Source organism: Eurosta solidaginis, chromosome 5 (assembly GCF_040869045.1).
Source record: "Eurosta solidaginis isolate ZX-2024a chromosome 5, ASM4086904v1, whole genome shotgun sequence".
NCBI classification, from domain to species: Eukaryota; Metazoa; Arthropoda; class Insecta; order Diptera; family Tephritidae; genus Eurosta; species Eurosta solidaginis.
Genome location: NC_090323.1, coordinates 224446504 through 224460734, shown reverse-complemented (window position 1 = coordinate 224460734; position 14231 = coordinate 224446504). Strand labels below are relative to the sequence as shown.

The 14231-nt window shown below is 38.4% G+C and overlaps 1 protein-coding gene across 4 annotated transcripts in view; it reads right to left on the bottom strand.

Annotated features, from left to right (window-relative positions):
* Positions 1-14231, bottom strand: part of LOC137252587 (microtubule-associated protein futsch) — a 272733-nt gene that overhangs the window by 30833 nt on the left and 227669 nt on the right. The window lies entirely within an intron of this gene.

Sequence of the window (14231 nt, the reverse complement as noted above, 5' to 3'; positions counted from 1 at the left end):
CTATAACATAGTACCGACTTAACAATCCTTAAACATATAATTCAAAATCTCGACTACATATAGCCCCGATAAAAAATCTTTCAGCGTATAATGTTGCCATTTATTATTCGCCCAGATAACGATCTCAAAGCAAATATGTTAGTACTCCTCTTTGTAGGCAAAGTATGTTTGCAGAAGTGCTATAATGTTAAGCAAAAGTGTAGCTTTTTGTTATTGTGAAAGTAATAAGAAAATTTTACACATTTGTCTGTGCATTTATGCGTATTTGATTTTATGTGACTTTTGTAACGTTTAACGACGTGAAAGATGCATAAATATTCTATTTTCTCCTTCCTTTTTTTTCTTGTGACATCCAGACATTAGAGCTTTTATCAAGGCGGAGTTGAAATGTCTAGTTTTGTTTTTACAGTAGGAAATTGCATTACTTAAGTACGACTTTAACTCCCATCAAGCGCACCGTTATTATTTCTGAGAAAATATTAGAATGTCTAACTGATAACGAAGAGCATAGCCCCCATGACTCTCTTTCGATTGATATGTATCAACATTTTAAAGGTGCAGCTCTTTCAGCAAATGCTTAGAGTAGTGCCATGCCTCAAAGCCCATATAAAAGAATAAATTAAGCTTCAGTTTCTTAATTAATCTAAGATGTTCGACAAAAGAACACGGAGCTTCATTTAATTTCCTTGATTGAAGCACCCTTCGCTGTGAATACTATACACTGTACATAAGTCTTCTAGCCTGAATTTATATTCGACCGATGGTTCTTGATTCCCAAAATTAGAGCGAAAGTCATTTTGATCCGCATTTTCATGATAGCTGAGCTAGTGCTGGGCTTCTTCAAATGAACAAAATTTAAGGCATATATGCTTATAAGTAGCGGCCGCCGTGGTGTGAAGGTAACGTGCTCCGCCGACCACACCGATGATCCTGGGTTCACGCCCCGGGAAAAGCAACATCAAAAACTTTAGAAACAAGTTTTTTCAATTAGAAGAAAAATTTTCTAAGCTGCAGTGTATTTCTGCTATGAAAAGCTCTAAATGAAAACTCATCTGCCTTGTAGATGCCGTTTGGAGGCGGCATAAAACAAGTGGGTCCCATCCCGCCAATTTGTAGGAAAAACGAAATAGGAGCACGACGCACTGGCGGCCACCGTGGTGTGATGGTAGCTTGCTCCGCCTACCACACCTTATGCCCTGGGTTTACACCCCGGACAAAGCAACATCAAAAGTTTAGAAATAAGGTTTTTCAATTAGAAGACAATTTATCTAAGCGGGGTCGCCCCTGGGCAGTGTTTGGCAAGCGCTTCGGGTGTATTTCTGCCATAAAAAGCTCTCAGTGAAAACAAATATCGCAACATAGGTACTTTCGTACAAAGCTGTCGCAACAACTTGTTTTTGTTCATTTGACTACTAAAACGGTCAATTACGAATCAACGATTTGTGCGCAGTTGATTCAACATCTTGTTGCGATGGATATAAATTGAAAGAAATTTCGGTTGAATTGGCCCGTACTTCGGTTGATTTTACCAGTCTTTTTCTTTCAGTGTACCCTTTATAGTATATGGAATTATAGCCAGGGCACCTCGAGCAAGTTTGGTACCCTTGCCACGGCAGCCAGTTCAATGTACCGAGGCAACCCGGGATTTTTCCAGAGCAAGGACTGTAATTTCAGTGTAACCCCAAACCCCCAGCAAGTTTGTCTCAACTGGAGTCGTATTTATCTAACTCTAAATCTCTCTAACTCTAAATGCAACATCGGCGAAGGAGGTGCTGTTGAAAGTGACGCTAATCATTCAGTTTCCCATGGTTTATTATAACAAGATGATAAGATTTGAATAGAATTTTAAAGTAGAGTTGAGCGGCAGAGCTACATCAGACATTTTTTGGTGGTTTATAAAGAGCCCCAGTGGGTTAGGGGGTCAGAATAGTAGGTAGGTATGTCTGTCGTAAGAGGCGACTAAAATACCAGATTCAAGGGGCTGTGTAGAGCAACCCTTCAGGTTGCCAGCGCAATATACAGTTTCTCCAAACCCAAATGTCCACCTCACCTATCCGCGGCGAATCCTGTTTCACTGCCAGACGAGGCTCTGGCGACTCCAAGCTCCTCATGGAACTTAGGGGTGGGGAGGGATGGCCTGAAGGTTTAATGTGGCCATATAAATCGTTCCCGAGATGGTCGGGCTAGCACCTTAATGGTGCTATGTTACCGGAGCGTACCGGATCTGTACCCGGCAAAGGACCCTCACATCGATAACACTCCCCAGCGCCTTCGGGGAGCAAACTTATCGCTACAACAACAACAACAACAACTTGTGCGTTTTACAGGCGGATGGAATAAGCCTGAAAGCAGCGCAGCAGGAATTTCGCCCTCAGAACCAATATGCCCACACCTTCGTTATGGTTTCCCTGTATATTTCAGGCGAAAGTATTAGCCAGAAGTAAACCTGTAACATTTGTAACTACATAAAAGAGAACAACGTGATACATTGTACTAGTCAAGGCAACTTCATAAACTAGGTGGAGAAAGTAAACCATCTAGCAACATCATCTGACAGGCCATGGAGGAGTGAAAGGCAATGAGCAATGGAACAACTTGGCCAAAAAGGAAGGAAGTGCAAGTCTTATAAGAACTGAGTTCTTTATAGCAACAAGAACTAGAACCTTCCCTGCGTCTACAGTTTACGGAATTTTGCTGCTGGTCCAGATATTTGGTTATACAACCGAAAAATCCATACAGATTAGTAAGAAAGTCTATCTTGCATAAAGCCCCATATCTTTAACCGAAGCAACAGAATAAAGTCAGTTATTGGATTATGTATCAGCACTGGAGTTATAACTTTTCCTCCTCTGCAAGAAGCAAGCTGGCTAAAAAGTCAATGAAGGACTTTTTAAGACATTCTAAACGTAGCTTGGCCAGTATTAGTTTTTTCTATGTAATCAAACTTAAGTCAGTGAAAGCACGTAGCTAAAAAGGGCCAATGTTTCCCAATTGTTTCTCTAAGGTTTGTTTAGTGGTGCTCCTGTACAGTTCGACGGCAGTGCATATCATGGGTAAGTCGCTGTGCTACGGGGCCAACATCACTGATGTGGTGTTCAGTGAAGCAACTTTGACGAAGTGAGAGTAGCAACATTTGAATTAAATATACAGAGGCGAAGATAAAAGAGGCTTATATAAGAAATGTTATCTCTTAAAGCATACCTAACATCGATTAATTGCTATTCGCAATACTCAAGCTGTTTGCTGACAGGCTAATTAGGCCTTATCAACTTTATCAGTATGTTAGAAGCCCTAATAAAACTACTATCAAACATTAAGACAATAATATCGCATAGCATAGCATCTAAAAGTGTGTTGGGGGGTAGGCAATCCCTGGAAAGAATCGGGACGGGGAAAAGCATACATCTATATTGAGTCCCAGGGCATATGGGAATAGATGGGAATGAAGAAGCTGATAAACTAGCTAAAAAGGGTGCATCCTTTGAAACTTGCTCCGTAGACAGCCCAATTATATTCGGAAACATTAAGAGAAGGCGAGAACTGCACATGACCGACCAAGCGGAAAAGGCGTGGGTCCAAGCGCGGGGCTGTATAGTGTCGAAGATTATGTGTAGCTTTACAATCTTACACTAACGAAGTTGCTTCTATCATAAGAAAGAGAGGACTGCGGACTCTAACTGGTGGCGTCACATGCCTTCAAATTACGCTTGGTCAGTGATATCATATAGAGGGAGCGCGGGTTGGAGGAGGAAATGATAGTGCACGTTTCATGCCCTGCGTCTTCCAGGCTAAGACTCTATCTATTAGGAGTGATATAACTGTCAGATATAGAAGCATCAAGTGGCATACGTCCTAGAAAGCTTCTAGTATTTGATAAGAGGACGGAGTTATTTTATAACATAGGTCCCCTTGGTGGTAAAATAAACTTCTGGTAAAATAAACTTCCGTAACTCATTCAGTATATGTGAGGTCATCATGGACCGCCCAGTTCAACTCAACCCAACCCAACCCAACTATCGAACATATCTTCTACAAAGCAATGAAGCTCACTATAAACGAGCTGATTTGACCCTGTCGGTATGGCTTTTCGACCGGCGCGCTGATTGCATTTATTCAGTACGGCTACTTAACACTAGCGAATCTACGATCTAACAGACGTTCCAGAAAGGGCTGAAGCACTGCTTAAAGAAATTTATTGGGCATTACAACGTCCACAGCTTCGTCAGTTTTGTAATAGCTGAAAGTAACTATTTACGCTACGCAATTAAATTTTTCACTTTTCATTGTCAAACACAGCCTCACCTCGGGCTTTTAAGTTCCAAAACATCCGTGTAGTAAAAAAAAAAAAGAAATAAAAAAATATAAGTCTTCTTTTATTCACAAGGTCTCCGCGCTAAAACATGAAATATTACTCATACCAAATGTCCAAATGAATCAACTGGAACATTTTATAAGAACAAAGGCTTCAAGTAACAATTTGTATGTTTATTAGACCAGCAAATACTCAAAGCTAATAAAAAGCCCCAGTACATGAACCTACCTAAGTATTTATGTCCCACATGCCGTGAAGCGGTAGATAAAAGAATACGAAAGCTTTTGCTCATCCAATATTTTATATTGACAATAAAGAACCCTAATTGCTTTGTGACATTTGACTTTGAATGTCATGTAATTTACTTGCAATGAACCGTTACGACTATTAAAAAAGTGCCACAAAGAAAGAAAAACCTGGCGCTACACAAAACGTGAAAAAACAAGTAAGGAAGTCTAAGTTCGGGTGGAACCGAATATTATATACTCAGCGTGAGCTTAAATTGTACATTTCATTTCAGATAAATTACTTTTCTACATAACGTGTGGCACCGCCCGAATAAAAAAAATGTCTCCCCTTTTCCTCTTAGAATAAAACTTGATAAGTGAAATATCATTTCAAAACTATTTTTTGCTCAGTTATACCTTATTTTTCTAGTCTACGACCCTTTTAAACTTGTTTTATATTTAAGATGCGGTGGTCTTTAACCGCTCCTGTCCATTTTTACTAGAAATATTTTCTACTATAGGGAAAATTTGTATACCCAATTTTATTAAAATCCGTTAATTTTTCGTCGAGTTATGGCTCCCGAAACATAGAAAATTATTTAGTCATAAAAGGGGCGGTGCCACACCCATTTTCAAAAATTTTCCTGTTTTCCATTTTAATGTTATAATTCTATTTAGAAAGGAAAATTCTGTTGATACAAAGCTTTTTTTCGCTAAGATATAGCTTATCATTTTCGTCTACGACCCTTTTAAAAATCTTTTATATAAAAGTGGGCGCTGTCTTTAACCGATCTCGTCCATTTTTCCAATATTTCCTGCTATAGGGAAAATTTTTGTACCCAATTTTATTACGATCCGCTAATTTTTCTTCGCGTTATGGCCCCCGAAACATAGAAAGCAGCTTAGTCATAAAAGAGACGGTGCCTCGCCCATTTATTTAAATTTGAAATTTTTCCTATTTATTGTTATAAATCGATTTGGGAAATGAAATACCATTGATTTAAAGCTTTTTTTTTTGCAAAAAATTGCTTAATTTATTCGTCCACGACCCTTTTAAAAATTTTTTATATAAAAGTGGGCGTGTTCCTTAACGGATTTCGTTAATTTTTCTTCAAAGCATTCCCTATAGTAAAGGCAACCTCTCTGCCTAATTTTGTTACGATAGGTTTAACGGTTTTTGATTTATGATTAATAATATTTGTAAAATTGATTTATCACAAGTGGGTGGTGCCACGCCCATTTTAAAACATTTTTTCAAATTTTTATCAAAAGTCTCAATATCAGTCCACGCGTCAAATTTCAACATTCTAGGTGCATTATTTACTAAATAACCAGGATTTTTGTGTTTTCCAAAATGTTATATATATAAAAAGTGGGCATGGTTATCATCTGATCAATCTATCCTGGGCCCAGACAAGCTCGTGTGCCAAACTTGGTGAAGATACCTCAATGTTTACCCAAGTTATCGTGTTAACAGCAGACGGATGGATGGACGGACATGGCTCATCAAATTTTTTTTTCGATACTGATGATTTTGATATATGGAAGTCTATATCTATCTCGATTCCTTTATACCTGTACAACCAACAGTTATCTAATCAAAGTTATAATACCCTGTGTACAAGTACAGCGGGTATAAAAACAAATTAAGTGCCATGATGGAAAAAATATATGAAACCCAAAAATTTTGCAAACTTGAATGCCTTTTTCGGCATCGCACATACAAACTTATAACAAACAATAAGAACAATGAAAAAGACACCTTTTGTTTAAAAATATATATAGAGTAAGTTTGGAGGTGGTATATATTCAGGCACGTGCAAGTTAAACAAAAACAAAAAAAAAAAAAAATGGACGATGCGAAAGGTCGGCACCCAACAATTGCGATGTCAGCCGACAGAAAATGTGACATGGGTAAGAAGTTTATCGACACAGCGGCATGGCAGGTATGAATAGCGCGCTTACATTGTACCCTTCCTGCGCATTTCATTTCCATGCCACATGTTGTGAGCATAAAATGGAAGTATGTATGTATGTATGCGATTGTGCATAAGCCAAAAACAAAATACCATTTGCATGCTGGCGCTGACACCCAATACCGCTTTGGCCAATTTTTAACATTTTATTATTCGCAATCATAATTTTCGATCAGGAAAAATTGTATAATAACAGTTCATGTAATAATGCATAGTAGATACAACAATAACCACAACAAAATAATGCAGACACGGAGAATATAGAAAAAAATACGGGACGTGTACAAATGACACCACACAATAATAATGCACAATTGCAAATAAAATGTTGTTTCACAACAAAGAAAAGATGATACAAAAACAATTAAGGAAGGCTAAGTTCGGGTGTAACTGAACATTACATACTCAGCTGAGAGCTTTGGAGACAAAATAAGGGAAAATCACCATTTAGCAAAATGAACCTAGGGTAACCCTGGAATGTGTTTGTATGACGTGTGTATCAAATGAAAGGTGTTAATGATTATTTAAAACGTAGTGGCTTCAACCGATTTAGCCTATTTTCACAGAAAACAGTTATCGTCATAGAATCTATGTCCCTACCAACTTTCACAAGGATTGGTAAGTTTTTGTTCGACTTATGACATTAAAAGTATTCCAGACGAATTAAATGAAAAAGGGCGGAGTTACGCCCATTTTGAAATTTTCTTTTATCTTTGTATTTTGTTGCACCATATCATTACTGGAGTCGAATGTTGACATAATTCACTGCTATATTGTAAAGATATTAAATTTTTTGTTAAAATTTGACTTAAAAAAAAATTTGTTTAAAAGTGGGCGTGTTCGCCATCCGATTTCACTAATTTTTATTTAGCACACATACTGTAATAGGAGTAACGTGCCTACCAAATTTCATTATGATATCTTCAACGACTGCCAAATTACAGCTTGCAAAACTTTTAAACTACCTTCTTTTAAAAGTGAGCGGTGCCACGCCCATTGTCCAAAATTTTTCTAATTTTCTATTTTGCGTCATAAATTTAACGCACCTACCAAGTTTTATCGATTTATCCGTCTTTGGTAATGAGTTATCGCACATTTTCGGTTTTTCGAAATTTTCGATATCGAAAAAGTGGACGTGGTTGTAGTGCGATTTCGTTAATTTTAAATAGCGATCTGAGATGAGCGCCCAGGAACCTACGTACCAAATTTCATCAAGATACCTCAAAATTTACCCAAGTTATCGTGTTTACAGACGGAAGGACAGACGGACGGACGGACGGACATGGCTAAATGAATTTCTTTTTTCACCCAGATTATTTTGATATATAGATTAGTTTATGCCGTTACAACCGTTATGCGTACAACGTTAATAAACTCTGTGAGCTCTGCTCAGCTGAGTATAAAAAATATATAACCATAAAAAAAATTTGTAGGCGCACAGTGGCCTACTTTGAGGAAAACCAAGCCGATCTGAAGATTCAGTTGTATGTGAACATTAAATGAAGATAATGCTTATACTGGCTCAAAAAAAAGTGGCAAACGTCCTCCCCTTATTTACTGTATCTCGGAGGAAGGCTAGTTCTACATCTTCCAAATAAACATACAGGCTCAGGATGTATTGTACACGCAGATTGGCAAAATCTCCTCGGGCACAGGCAAAGTTTATATGCGACTTAGGAAAGGAAGTTCAAAGGATAACGATCCTAATATGATAATAAGTGGGCGAAGTTGAAAAGAACCACGAAAACGTTAAAACAAGGGGACAGGATGTGAGGATGTGCACGTACGTCACGTCGAATGTATTAGAGGTGGAGAAACAGCCAATTGATGCTGCGAGTCGCACAGAGGGACATCCGTCACAGCAATTACGCCGCGGGAAGAGAAGTGCTGAGGATAACAATCGTAAGGCAGTATAGTTTGCGTTCGAGCAGAAATACGGTGATGGGTCAGTAAAGTCACTCAGCATGTTATCCTGATTATTTCGGTATATTTATTGGTGCGTCTACCTTTTCACCTTTAAGTACTTCGAAACTTCTCTCTTCTCCCCGTTAGGCTTAATCGTCTCCTAGTAGTGTTATTACTTTTCCTGAAATCCATTATACATATTTTAAATTTTATTCCCACTCTACGTTTTCATTTTGTCTTGTTTTACTTCTCTGACTTCCCGCCAACTTACCTTACTTTTCCGTCTCCCTTTCCCGTTTTTTCTTTTCTATCGCTATCCTTAGACAAACTGGATAGGCTTTTCACGCACATTTCAATATTAAACTAGTAGGTTAGGTTAGGTTGAGGTGGCTGCCCGAAGGCACACTTAGGCCAGTAGTATTAGGCCCGTTATGATACCACGAAAATACACCGTTAACTTTCCCCTTCGAACTATTCTGATAGAGCTACCAAGTCCTTGACGTTTTGCTCCACAACCTGGCTGAGATTATCTAGAAATGCAGCACCCAGAAAGCGCTACCGTGCTCCGCTTAGTGCCGGGCAGTTGCAGATGAGGTGAACCACCGTTTCCTCCTCCTCATCGTCTTTACAACTCCTGTTGCATCGACGATAAGGCGCTCCTAACTTTTCTGCATATCTACCTATAAGGCAATGACCAGTTAGTGGCCCCACAAGTGTGGAAATTGTATCCCTACTTAGGTTGTACACGTTACGGGATCTTTTAGGATCCCATTTAGGCCAGGTTTCTTTCGATGTTCGACACCGCGTAGCCATCTTTCGTTGGCTTGACGATGGATGTACTCCTTTAGTATTAGCTTTCATGTAGACAGGGGCATACCTAAGCATTTTTGGCCGGGAGGAATCTGCCTGGTTGTACCCTGCCTAGCGAGTACATCTGCAATGCAGTTTCCCCCGATGTCCTTATGTCCAGGGACCCATGTGAGGTGTACACGGTTCTGTTGAGCCATCTCTTGGAGATATCGGTGACAACTTAGTGCTAGTTCAGAACTGAACGAGTAGGAGGCAGTAGATTTTACGGCAGCTTGGCTGTCGCTGAAAATAAAGATTTCTTTGCCGACGGTGTGTGTCCCTATTCTCGAGCAGAACTTTTCTGCATGTCTACCTATAAGGCAATGGCCAGTTAGTGGCCCCACAAGTGTGGAAATTGTATCCCTACTTAGGTTGTACATGTTACGGGAGCTTTTAGGATCCCATTTAGGCCAGGTTTCTTTCGATGTTCGACACCGCGTAGCCATCTTTCGTTGGTTTGACGGTGGATGTACTTTTTTAGCATTAGCTTTCATGTATACAGGGGCATACCTAAGCATTTTTGGCCGGGAGGAATCTGCCTGGTTACCCTGCCTAGCGAGTACATCTGCAATGCAGTTTCCCTCGATATCCCTATGTCCAGGGACCCATGTGAGGTGTACACGGTTCTGTTGAGCCATCTCTTGGAGATATCGGTGACAGTTTAGTGCTAGTTCAGAATTGAAGGAGTAGGAGGCAAGAGATTTTACGGCAGCTTGACTATCGCTGAAAATAAAGATTTCTTTGCCGACGGTGTGTGCCTCTATTCTAGCTGCGGCTTCCATTATGGCAGCAACTTCTGCTTGGAATACACTGCAGTGGTCGGATAGTCTGAAGGAGTGCTGGAGGGCAAGGTCCCGTCAGTATACTCCACCTTCAACTCTACCGTTTAGTTTGGAGCCGTCCGTGTATATGAAAATGCTGCAGTCAATAGCAAGGTACCCACCCGAACCCGCCCAGTCATCCCGGCTGGGAATGTTATCTTGAAGTTGGTTTCCGCAACTGTTGTGGTCGCACAGCGATCCGTGCTAGGAGGAAGAAAACTGTATTTGTTTAATATACTTGAGTGTCCTGTGGTCTTGCTGTTCCAACACGACAATTCCCTTACACGCAAGGCTGACGTTGACGCCGCTCGATAACCAGCTAGATCCAATGATAGTAAAAAAGTAGCCAATTTACTCCAAACATTTTTCCTGTCCCTGTACCTTAGAATACAACACTACGGACTTATTAAGTCTATGTGAGGTACGTATGGCCACTTCAACCTAACCTTAAATACACCGGCCGGATTATGAAGGCCGTCAAATTTTTGTTGTTGTACATATGACTTCACACGTCCGCTTTATTGAATGATGCGAAAGCGACCATTTTGTCACTTTTTAATAAAATTTAACACATGTAGAAAAAATGAATTTTGAAAATATTTTCTGTGAAACAGGTTCCTCAAAAAAGCTTTTGAATTGTCTGTGATATGGCCGACACTCAGTGAGTCTGACTCGCGAGTCATCTGTGTACGTTTAGACTAGCCATCAAAAGCAAGATCATTTTAGTTTTCACGCGTCAGCCAGTGCCATGTATGTGTGACTAATACTGAAATCTTGATCCAGTCCTATGAAACAGACTCTGCTGTTATCAAGTAGAGTACGAGCAGACTTACTCCACTAAATAGATATAAGGTTTTTGCAGAATTTTTTCCATTATCCCCCACTGTGCAGCATTGATGGTGTGCACGTGTGGCAAAGTTGTATGCAGCATAACACAAAATTATATAAGCATAATAAGAATAATAAAAATAATATGCAAACAAATAAGTTAAACGAATAACAAAAGAAGAACTGTAGAGTAAGTACAAGTATAAGACACAATATGTAGGTACTTATTTGTATTTTTTACCAACACCATGGGAAAACATGAGTTTTTGGCAGTCAAAGACGAGGGACACATTCCTATTGTATTCTTGACAACGGCTCAAGGAATTGCCAGTTTCGGCATAGATTTGGCAAAAATTCTCTTATTTTTATTATTTATTATTTTTTTTTACTTTTTGCATTTGACTTTTAAATTTCTTTAATCCTTTGCTACACGCCTCTGCAATAAGCAAACAATTTTCTTTATTTCCAAACGATTTACTTCTTTTTCATGTCTGTTCGCCACTTTTTTGTACAATTGTTTTTTTGATTTTTTTCTTTTGATGATGAGCAAAAACTGTTTGTCTGTCTTGTGTCTACTTTTTAAATTTTTTGGGAAGAACATGAACATCTTGAACATGGAAGTGAATATACTTAAAATTGTTTATATTAAAAATTCAAATTATTGTTTTATTATTTTAGCACAAATCTTGCCATAGAATAGAACAGAATTATTTGTTGCCTATGTACCTATTTTGCATCTTTCTCTAGACAAATCGTGTATAGCACTTGGTTTCATGGAGTGTATGTGCCTTACTTTGGGGCCACATTTGTATGTTAAAATTTTATCGGCATCTGGATCACTGTGCATTGGAACGCGAAGAATATGTATGACTTCTATATAATACCAAATAATTCACAAAAGCATTGAGACTCGGTGCTACTCACTGATATGAAGGATTGCTCTTATATTTAGAATTTGGCTTAACACGATTCTAGAGCTTGGCTAAGTCGAAAGTTTGTAGCCTTCTTCTCGCTATTGTATTGCATTTGCGATAGATTTCCAATCCAATCTCATCCGCACTATCGAAGGAGAGCCTCATATGGTGTATATGTTTTCGAGCCTCAAGTTGCTTTCCGGGGGTTGGACTGAGTAGAAAATTTGAAATTAGAACCCTCTATCTAAGTGTTCCTTGCCTAGTCCATAAGAAGGGGAATCCTAAAAACTGCGCCAACTATCCCGGAATCAGCCTTCTTTATATCGCATATAAGGTACTGTCAAGGTTACTGTGCGAAACCATTTATCCTCAGCTATACAGAGTTCAATCTTTACTTTATTTTTGACACTTAGCGATTCGCTTCGGCTGTGCTGTGTTGTGGTGATTCGCAAGCACAAGGCGACACTACCTCAATGGGGATTGTGGGTACAACTCTCTAAAGGTAAACAGAGACAACGGGAAGCGTAACGCGATAATTCAGAATATATGATGTAACGCGTCGACAATTCTACCAATTTCTTTCAACAGGATTTTAGAGTAGATGCGATAGAAAGCAAATTTCATGGTATAAAGTGAATAGTTATTAAATAAACACATGTCTTAATTATTTAATGCATATTGTCTTAAAATTATTCCATAAATAGAATTAATGTTAATTATTATTTTTCAATTACAGTTACAGAAAAACAGCAAAAATACTTTGCATATTCATCTACTAACACTCAAGGCTTAAATATCTCATATATATTGTAACACAGTCGCAAAATGAAGGTAGGCGTCGTATAGCTGAAACTCAGTTTTTAAAGTTAGTATTTGTGGTGCTGATCGGAGTCACTTGCATTCCGGCAGCATTAGAATAATTTAATGTAAAGGTGTATACGAGACCAACAGACAAGTTGAAATATCGAGTGATTGGAAGTACGTTCTTTGCAACATTCCGATACATGGTGTTCTGTGTTAATCGGAGGCTCATGTATTCCGACGGCATAACAGCTATAGGATAATTAGAAAAACTGCTTAGATGTTACAAAATTTGTTACATTAAGCTGGGTGCAACGGGGGTTCGACTCGATTATTTTTTGAAAAACTTTCCGAGAAATGGATCAGAGACCGACCAAAAATATCCAATTTATGCTGCAATTTAACTGAAATTGCACAGGCATACCTCTTTTGATGAGGAAAGAAGATAGGGAGAGGCAGAGGGAAAGATAGTGGTGGAAGTAGAAACGGGTAGGCATGGAGATAGGGAGAAAAACTGAGGTAGAGGAAGGCAATGTAAATATGTAGGAATTTTAATTTCATATTGTTTTGATTATGTCGTCACCTACATATTTATGCAACAAAATTTAATAAAGCCGCAAACATGTCTTAATCATATTTTTCTTTTTAATGATAATATAAGTTTTTCACTGCACTGATTAAATTTCCAAGAAAGCTGCATAAATACCCCAAAAATGTTCCGTTAAATATTTTGGAGAACTGGACCAAATACCAATCAGTTCTTACCAAATCATATAGAATGCAACGGCATACATTGATAGCTGCTTCGTAGATTATGATGTACTTAGGACACTATTTTTTGGGTACTGGACTAGGGGCCGATCTATGCGAAAACGTTAAATTTATGATGCGATTTTTGGAATTTGTAGACTTTTATATTTTGTATGGATTTTTTTTATGAGGGGAATTGAGGAAACGAGAGAAAAGCAAGGCGAACGAAAGAGAAAGAGATTGAACGAGAGATAGGCTTGGACTTAAATATAGGGAGCGGGGGAGAGGGAGCTGGAGAGAGATGGATACAGATAGACCAGAGAGAGAGAGAGAGAGATAGCGAACAGTGCTGCCACTTGCCAAATTTTTTTTATACAAAAGTGTATCATTCTTAAAAATATATATCCATTTTTTCCAACCTAAAATTTGATAGTTTGGGGTTAATTTGCCGGAATTTGAAATAAAGTATGAACAAATTCTGAAATTAATAATATTTGGAGGGAAATTTCACCTATTTCAAAAAGATAAATATTTAATTAATCAATGAGGAGGTTTTCTGAATCCTAAGGAAATAACTATACCCTCGACAAAAAAAAAAAAAAAAGGTTCCGAGAAAATTTGCGAGTGCTTTCAACTTGATATCATTATAAAGTTAAAAGTTGTCATAAAACTGCATAATGTAACGAATTTACTGAAATTCCTCTTGTTTGCAACCTTCTACTACCGTTCGAATCACTAAACTGTTGAATAAATAACTCCACTATTCAATAATGCAAAATTGCCTTTATTCAAGTACTTCACAATAATACTATTTCTCGACAGATGGCGTTTTAAATCAAACTCATTAC